The following is a 9,499-nucleotide window of genomic DNA, read 5'->3' as shown; positions in this document are numbered from 1 at the left end:
TAAGTAAGTATTTTTCTATTATGCCTTAATTTGAGCCGAGATCAATCTGACCGTTTCAGCAATGATGCCCCTTGTTCCATGCCTTCTGCTGAATCTGGCTTGAATTTCTGGCAGCTCCTTGTCAATGAAATGCTGCTATGATGTTGTTGAATAATTTTCAGAAAAATTTTACCTACAGGTGATATTAATGATATTTTTTCTAATTTATTTTTATTACTTTTATACATTTTAACAACCATTTCATTTGCACAAAATATCTAAGACAAACATGTATTAGTTTTAATAAAATGCTCATTTTAAAGTGTTGATTTATTGTTGAGGTTTTTATTTTTTGTGTGTCTATATTTCTTTTCTTTTTTTTTCGCCCAAAAATATTTTATTGGCATAGAATTCACATATCATACAATAGTTGAGTCATATCAAAAAGAGTTGTACGGTTGTCACCACATTAATCAGTTTTAGAACATTTTCTTCTTTCTTGCATTCATTGTTATTAGCTCCTCACTTCCTCCCACCTTCCCCTGTAATATCCCTAAGGAACCATTAATCCAGTTACTGTCTCTATAGATTTACCTAACATCAATAACAAAGTAGAAAGATAAGAACTTCAATCGAAAAGACAACAAAATATTAAAAACTAGAACCAATTTAAATGAATCATAAGGGAAATAAAATGATTTTAACCTAACTGCATCTGCAACAATCAGCTTTCCAGTGCATTCTGCATGGTTTTTTTTTTGTAGTTTGTTTTTTTAAATCATTTTATCGGGGCTCGTACAACTCTTATCACAATCCATACATACATCCATTGAGTCAAGCAGATTTGTACATTCATTGCCCTCATCATTCTCAAAACATTTGCTCTCCACTTAAGCCCATGGTATCAGCTCCTCATTTTCCCCTCCCTCCCCGTTCCCTCCTCTGTGTGTCTATATTTCATGCTTATGCTTTCTGTTTTCAAATATTTATCTAGTTGTGACATCAGGATAATGCTGGTACCACAAAGTGAGTTGTATTATCCTCAATTCTTTTCTGGTTGTTGGGGGAAAATATTGTTTAATATGTCCTAAAATATTTTATAGAATTCACCAGTGCACCATGGAGGATTTATCTTGGAATATTTTTAACTAAAAATTCAGCATAATTTTAATACACAACCATTCAAATGATCACATTTTTGATAGTGAAATTTCTGCTTTGAGTTATTCCTTTGCAAGAAATGTATCTATTTCATCTGTTTTTTAGAATTATTGGGCTGATATTTCATATTATTTTCTCATAGCCCTTGTAATGTCAAAATGGTTTTTAATAATGTTGCTCTTTCATTCAGAATACAGGTAATGTGCCACTGGAGGGACAGGGAATGTTAGAATAAAGTAAAGGAAGCTGGAATCTAGCGGAACCTAGACCTCTGCCTCATAGGAATCAACGTGGGTGGATGTGAGTTGGATACTCTCCTCCTTTTCTAGCTGAAAGAGGTCAGACATGGCACCCAAGGCAATTCTTTACTAACATATAACAACATTCTACCATCAAACACCATTGTACCATTTGTAAATACTGTAAGAACCTTAGAAATGTATAATTCCAGGGTTTGTTCCCCCATCATTTGTGCTACTGTCCATTTGCTTATTTTCTATATATTATAAATGCAAAATGGAATTTTATTATGTTTTAGACACTAATGAAATTTGAAGACAAATAACAAATATATTTCATGTTACTCTTCTCTTCTCTTTCACATTTTGTTTCAGGACAATTATTGTAACCCCAGCAGTACAGCTACACTATTCCCACATAATCCCCTTGTTTACCATTTCCTTTCCGCTTTATTTTGACCACTTCCTAACTTCATCACTAGGAAAACAATGGTTGATTTTGTATGCTTCATTTTTATAATGAATGCTTACCTCCTTGGTGTTATTGTTCACATTATTCACCTTTTTTATCATTTGGATAAATGTTGACTCCAATGGGCATTATGTTCCATACTTAGCAAGTCCAAGGGACATAATCTCAAGGATTCCACCAGTGTCTATCAGAATACTCGAAATAATCCAGTTGACACTTAAGAACCCAGTTGCTACTCACTAATGTGGGACGTAGAGCTTTGTTCTTTTGGACTTTGTTATGCCAGTGGTGTAGTTACATCATTTCATGTCAACGTGAAGATATATAGAAGTGTAGGGTTGGTATTCAACCTGACAATCAGGTCACAGTTTGATGGTGCCTTCTCTAGGCATGGCCTTCTCATAGGGAAGGCTCTGGGACCCTCCCTTCTCTCTCTGCCTTTACCTTCCTGCTAGTGAGCCACTCTGTGAGCAGGCAAGTCCTGTGATGCTTCAACCTCCATTGGATCCACAAGACTTTGCACCCACTAGCCTGTGATCTGCTTGAATTCTGCATCTTTGCAGGTGGCTGTGTGAGTCTAAAGAGGGACTTAGAGGCTAGTATCAGACTTATGGATTTGAGTTGGACTGGCCTGGGATGTTTCCTCGATATAAAGCTCTTTCTAATGCTTATATGAGTGTCTCTGGATTTGTTTCTCTAGTCAACCTGGGCTAGCACACCAGTTAAACTTGGTGTCCCCTCAGATTATAATTCAAAGCCACCAGGCCCAGTAACTAATTTCTTCAATGTGTTTGGTTTGTGGTTAAAAGTTTTTGTATCTTTGCATCCTGTATTTTCTACTATATTCTTGGATATAGTTGCAACATAAGTAAATACATTCTTTGAAACGTCAACTCAGAAGCATGTATATTCTTGGCTGTAGTTCCATTCACCTTCTCTTCCCTGTTCAGTTTGAGTGTCTATCTATGCAGTCATTTGTAGATTATTGTTATTACAAGACTGAGTATGTAGTGGTTTCTCTGTTGTCCTTCACACTTGTGCTTCTACTTATTAATTACTTTATAATTTAACTCTTCATTTTGCTGTACAGATCTAAATTTATGATTCATATTATATCTCTTCTTCCTTAGAGCCCTTTTTAAAAATTACATCAGATTTACAAGAAGTAAATTCTGTCAGCTTTGCATTGTGGAACCTCATCATTTGCTCCGCACTCTCACTGTGCCTGTAACTCTGAGTTTGTGGGTGCTTTCCCTTGAGGACCTCAACTGTGTCCATCAGTTCCTTCTAGCTCGCACCGTTTGTTACGGTGACTAGTCCATAATTCTTATAAAATAGGCCCTACCCAGAACCCCTGGGTGCCTTCAAAATATTGCCTTTTTATTTAATTTTTCACACTTTGAACATATGTATGCTAATAATTTCTCTTATAAGAATTAATGCTGGACCAGCCTCAAATGTCCAAATTTTGCAAGATGTTCTCCCCACGGGTGGGCATCAAATAATTAAGCAACCAGTCCGCTGCCCTAATGACCATTTTAAGTATCAAAAAAAAATGACATACTGAAAGGTAGTTTATTAAACCATACAAAACCAAAACCAAGCTCACTCCAATTGAGTCGATCTCAACTCATAGTGACTCTCTATGGAAAGCCTGGTCTTTCTTTTGCAAAGAGGCTGATGGCTTTGAACTGCTGTCCCTCAGATCGCAATCTAATATGTAACAGATACATCAACAAGGCTATTTGAAATAACACCAATAAAAAGGTACACCAAACTAGAATATAATTAAGAGTTGTGCAGATTAACATTAGAAAACAATTAAGAAATGAAAAGTTGTGATTTCCAAATTGGGTAGCTGAGTAAGTCCCACCTTAGAAAGAACCCTGATTACAAGGGCCATTTTAACCAATTCCTTGAACTCAATAAAAATTAGGTATAGGTTCTAATTCTCTACAATGCCTTACAAGCTCAAGAACTTTTTAGAAGGCAATTGATTGACATAGTTGGAGTACTCAAGGGAAAGCAAACATAAACTCAGAATTATAGACACGTGTGGTCCTGGGTGCTAATAAGTCCCAAATCCAAAGACTATATTCTCCGTGGAGGGTCCTCCTTATGCACAAGGCTGCAGAAGCTAGTGAATCCAGGTCTCAGATGACACACTGAAAGTGTATCATGGCCCAAGAGCTGAAGATCAGGCAAAGGCAAGCCAAGTGCAGGGTCCATAGAAAGAATTCAAAATTATCCGAATCACAGCAGCTCTTTTGCTTCTGCCAATGCCCAGTCAGGAAATGGAGGTCACAAAAGGAAAGGCTTTGATGGAGACCCACCCAATCAGATCTGACCATAATTACTCTATGTAGTAGAGAATGAAAAACTGCTTGGGCTTGTGCAATCCTCACAATTGTTCCTATGGCTAAACACATGGCTGCAGCTAAACTGTCAATCTCTCTCTTTGAGGGCCTTTAGCCTTTTGTTTCCCCTCTGCTTTACCAAGCAGAACGTCCTTCTCTAGATATGGTCCAGGTGGCCACAGTGTGTACCGTGAAATCTTGCCATCCCTGCCTCTAAGGAGCAGTCTGGCTATACTTCTTCCAAGACAGATTTGTTTGTTATTTTGGTTATTCATACTACATTCAATATTCTTTGCCAGCACCACAATTCAAATGCAGCTATTCTCTTTTAATTATTCTTATTTAATTTCCAATTTTCACATGTATATAAGATGATTGAAAATGCCACAGCTTGAGTCAGGTTCACCTTAGTCTTCAAAGTAATATCCTTGCTTTTCAATATTCTAAATACATCTTATGCAACAGGTTTACCCAATATAGTGCATTGGGTGAGGATATATCCCACCTTGACCCTGTCATTTGTATTTCACATACCAGCATGATCACTCAAGGTGAACACGTTTCAGCAGAATTTCCAGACTAAGACTATGAAGAAGAAATATACTGTCTGCATATAAGGAATTAGGAACTAAAAACCTCTTCATCATTGTTAGATACTTAAAATCTCCTAATAGCAGCAGAGAATTGCCAGACATATTTCCAGAAGATGAAACCTTCAGATAGAAAGACCCTCAAAATACGACTGAAGAAGTGCTGCCTTCTCAAAGTAGAGTTGACCATAATAATGTAGATGAAGTAAAGCCTTTTTGGCCTTCATTTGCTAATTGAGTACACTAAAAATGAGACAAAACAGGTGCAATCATATATTAACAATTACAACTTGTAATGTCAAAGTATGAACCTAAGAAAATTAGATGCTGTGGAAAATCGAATGGAACACAAAGGTTTATTTCCTAAGCATTAGTGAGCTGAAATAGACTGGCATTGGCCTTTTTAAAAAAAGACAGGATTTCCAAGAAGGAGAGATTCAAAAGGAATGGCATTGCATTTGCCCTCAAAAAGAATAGTTCAAGATCTATTTTGAAGTACAATGCTACCTATAATAGAATAATATTTATTTATTTGCATACAAGAAAATCCAGTCAATACAACTATTATTTAAATGTATGCATCAACCGCTAACCTAGGGATGACAAAATTGTAGGATTCCACTCACATCTTCAGTATGAATTTGATTAAATATGCAATCAAAATGCATTGAAAATTGTTAACTATTGGATTTCAAAAGTTGGAAACAAATTGGAAGGAATAGTAGTTGGAAAATACAACCTTGGTGATAAGAACACATGAGATTTCATGATAGAATGTTGCAAGACTAACTTCTTCATGGAAAATACCCTTTTTCCGGCAATATAAATGGTGACTATGCATGTGGACTTATCAAAGTGAAATATGCAGAAATTAGAACAATTATCTCTTGGAGAAGATGGAGAAACTCAATATCAGCAGCTATGTGGGGCACCAGCCCCCACAATCGAATGGGTCCAAGGGGTGGTTGTGTAATTGAGGAGTAAAATTAAAGAGACATCAGACAAGATAAAGCATGCAAACACTCACCTTCAGAATGGCCATAATCTCAGGAGCCAGGTCTGCGCAGAGAGAGAGAATATATTTCTGATCAAGACTTGTATACACTCAGGGGTGTGTGCAAGTCCCCCTGATTACAGGTAACCGCATACATAACAGTAAGAGTCTCTACAATAGGCATATGTGCAATAGGAGGGGGACAAGCTAAAGGTATACACGCAATAGGAAGGGAAGTCAGTAGGGTACACATGTGACAAGATGGGCGTACGCTACATTCAAGATGGCAGCCTAACTTTGGTCCTCCTTGAGTTGGCTTGACCTTGTCTTTGGGCTCTCCTTCAGGGGAGCAATCCTTATCAGTAGGTAGTGGACCCCATCTAGAGTGGGACAGACAGTAGGATCTGACTGTTCTAAATGGCTGATAACTCTCAGCGAGATAACCTCTAAGCAGTTTACCTCCAAGTGTATAGCCAATGGCCATGTGTTCTTAGGTTGGGTATATATTATGGGGGGACAACCTGGAGAAAATCCTTTCTGTATCCCACATAGCTAAATTAGGGACAGGGCTGATTATAGACCAAACTCCCAAGTGCTCTTGTGTAAGTTCAGATTAAACTGGAGAAAAGTAAAATAAGTTCATGAGAGACAAATACAAACTCGAGTCTACCCTACCTATCTCTCTAGTCTATTAGCTCTTGAGATCTTGAAATGTCTTTTCTGACAATGAATGCAACGACATTCTGGTTGATTATACCATTCCCAGGATATTAAACAATATGATTTACTGATTCAAAATGGCCAATACTATTCCATTTCAACTCACCAATGCCTAGGATATCAATCTTTATGTATCTGTTTCATTTTTAATAATTTCTTATTTTCTGAGTTTCATACTTTGTACATTCCAACTTCTCCTTATTAGATTTTGAAGGTCTTTATTTTTACCTTGAGTTATGCCCCATTGCCAAATCAAGATCTTGACATCTCCACTCTCACAAGCTTTACTCCACTCTTGTCACCATGGTCAATTCTACTTGAGAAAGTACCCCTGATCAGTCACATTTTGAGTGTTATGACCAAAGAGGCCCATCATGCTACTGTACCTTCACCAATGTTTTGCTCGGTTCCATTTATTAGGCCTTCAATATCTGATAGCATTTCAGTGTATGCATAGGAATTTCAGTGGCTACTTACTCCAAAGTGGGCAACCAATTCCTTCTTTTTGAGTCTGTTCATAGTCTTGAGGCTATGCTGAAAACTGTTCACTTTAAGTGACTCTGATGGCCCTTGAAATACCAGTGATGTAGCTTGCAGAACCAGAGTAACACACATTATGACAAACAAATAAATGGAGGCAGAATTCTATGTAATGTAGTAATTAGGCGTTTGTTGTCATTGCTAAAGATGTTCTTCTGATCTGTGGGCTCTAATTTTGCTCTTTTGATGCACATAAATGTTTTCTATTTAAATAGGTTCCAGTCCTCAATTACATCTTCCATTTCATGGTTCCTTTACTATCTTTGATACTGTGTATAACCTGCAAGGCAGCCCATTTGTGTAGATCTCTATTGGTTTCTTGAAATAATGCTTTGTAGTTACCTTTAATAGTTTTTTGTTTCGTTGGTTGGATTTGTTCCTAGTTATTTCATCTTTTGTGTGGCTATTGTAAATGGCATTGTTTTCTTGATGCTTTTTTCAGACTACTTTGTGTTATTTAGGAATCCATTTGATTTCTGTTCGTTAATCTTGTATTCTGCTACTTTACCAGATCCATTCATTGTTTCAAACAGCCTTTTGTGGAGACCTTGGGGTTCTGTATATATACATTCTTATGGTTTGGAAACAAAATGACCTTCAATTTTTCCTTGCCCAATTGTATTCCTTTGATTTTTGTTTTTGTTGTTGTTATTGTCTAATGGTTCAGGCTAAACTTCCAGCACAATGTAGAATAAGAGTGGTGATAAGGGTCGACCGTACCAATTTCCTATTTTCAGAGGAAATGCGTTTAGTTTTCCCCCATTGAGCCTGATATTAGCCATTAGATGTTCATATGTAATATTTATTATGTTGAGGAATTTTACATCTATTCCTATTCCTCTGTTTTGTTATTTTTATTAGAAATGAGTGTTGGATATTTTCAGATGCTGGTTTTTTACAGCTACTTATATAATCATGTGGTTCTTATTCTTTATCTTGTGATGGATTACATTGGTTATGTTATCAATACTGAATCATCTTTGTATCCCTGGTATGACTCCCCTTTTGTCATGACGATTTATTATTTTGATATGTTGCTTGCAGGATCCAGCTCCCCAACCAAACAGTTTCTTAGGAGCACATCTACTAGGCAAAGTGTGAATCTGAGATATTCTGATTTCTTTGGGGGGAATATCTCAAAGGAAGTGTGTGGCAAGCAAGAACCACGTTTTCAAAATGGCAGCAATCACTTTAGGGGAGTATTAAACAACAGACAGTGGATGCTACAGAGATAAGCGTATTCTTAAAAGTATATATGAGGAAGTAGGTGTGTATAAAGTCACTTATCAATATATAGATGGTAGAATGTGAAGAGCTTGTTCCTGGAGTATATGCATTTGGCTATTCACTTACCTCACAGGAAAGGGGTGGATACATCATTACAAGTATCTGGGGAGCTACGGTACAAAGGAAAATCAAACTCCAGTGTAATAATGAAAGGGGCTTTGTCTGCTTTTAGAGAAGGGCATTTACAGCTAATAGCAATGAGCCAGATCTATGAAATAACAGTTTTTATTACCATTGTAAAGGAGGGCAACTGTGAAGAATGCATATTAGGATTTACTTTTCTATCTCAGAATTATGAGACCCTTCTCCTACCAACACGCCTTCCAAACTCTGTAGTTATGAGCATAGAGAATTAGGTCACTTATATTTTCTTCCACTTCCGTAGTTTCCTACAGTTCTTGGATTCTATTGGTTAGAATTCTGTTGAGAAAATTTACATCTATGTTCATGAGGGATATTGGTCTGCAATGTTTGGCTTTTGTGGGGTCCTTGCCTGGTTTTGGAATCAGGATTATTCCCGCGTCATAGAATGAGATCGGTAGTTTGCTATTCTTTTCTATATTCTGAAACAGTCTGTGTCATATTGGTTACAGCACGTCACTGACTACATGGTAGAACTTACTTGTAAAGTCATCTCGTCCTGGACTTTTCTTGTTTCCAAGTTTCTGGATGACCTCTCTTTCTTTTATTATGGGTGTGTTCAGATTTTCTACATCTACCTGTGTTAATCTGTGCAGATGGTGCATTTCTAGGTATTTGTCCATTTCTTCTAGAGCAGTGGTTCTCAACCTGTGAATCATGACCCCTTTGGGATCAAACAATCTTTTCACAGGGGTCACCTGATTCATAACAGTAGCAAAATTACAGTTAGGAAGTAGCAATGAAAACCATTTTATGGTTGGGGGTCACCACAACATGAACTGTATTAAAGGGTTGCAGCATTAGGAAGGTTGAAAACCACTCTTCTAGAGTATCAAAATTTTGGAATACAATCTTTCACAGTACTGTGTTTTATTTATGTCATTTGGATCTGTTTTGATGTCACACTCTTTATTTCTGATTCTAGATATTTTCATCTTCTCTTTCTTTTCATTTGTTAAGTTTGCCAGCAGTTTGTCATTTTTGTTAATCCTTTCAAAAAACAACTTTTTGTCTTGCTG

The sequence above is a fragment of the Echinops telfairi genome, unplaced genomic scaffold (assembly GCF_000313985.2).
Source record: "Echinops telfairi isolate 266 unplaced genomic scaffold, ASM31398v2 ScPeMD7_1957;HRSCAF=2489, whole genome shotgun sequence".
NCBI classification, from domain to species: domain Eukaryota; kingdom Metazoa; phylum Chordata; class Mammalia; order Afrosoricida; family Tenrecidae; genus Echinops; species Echinops telfairi.
This window is presented reverse-complemented; position numbering follows the sequence as displayed.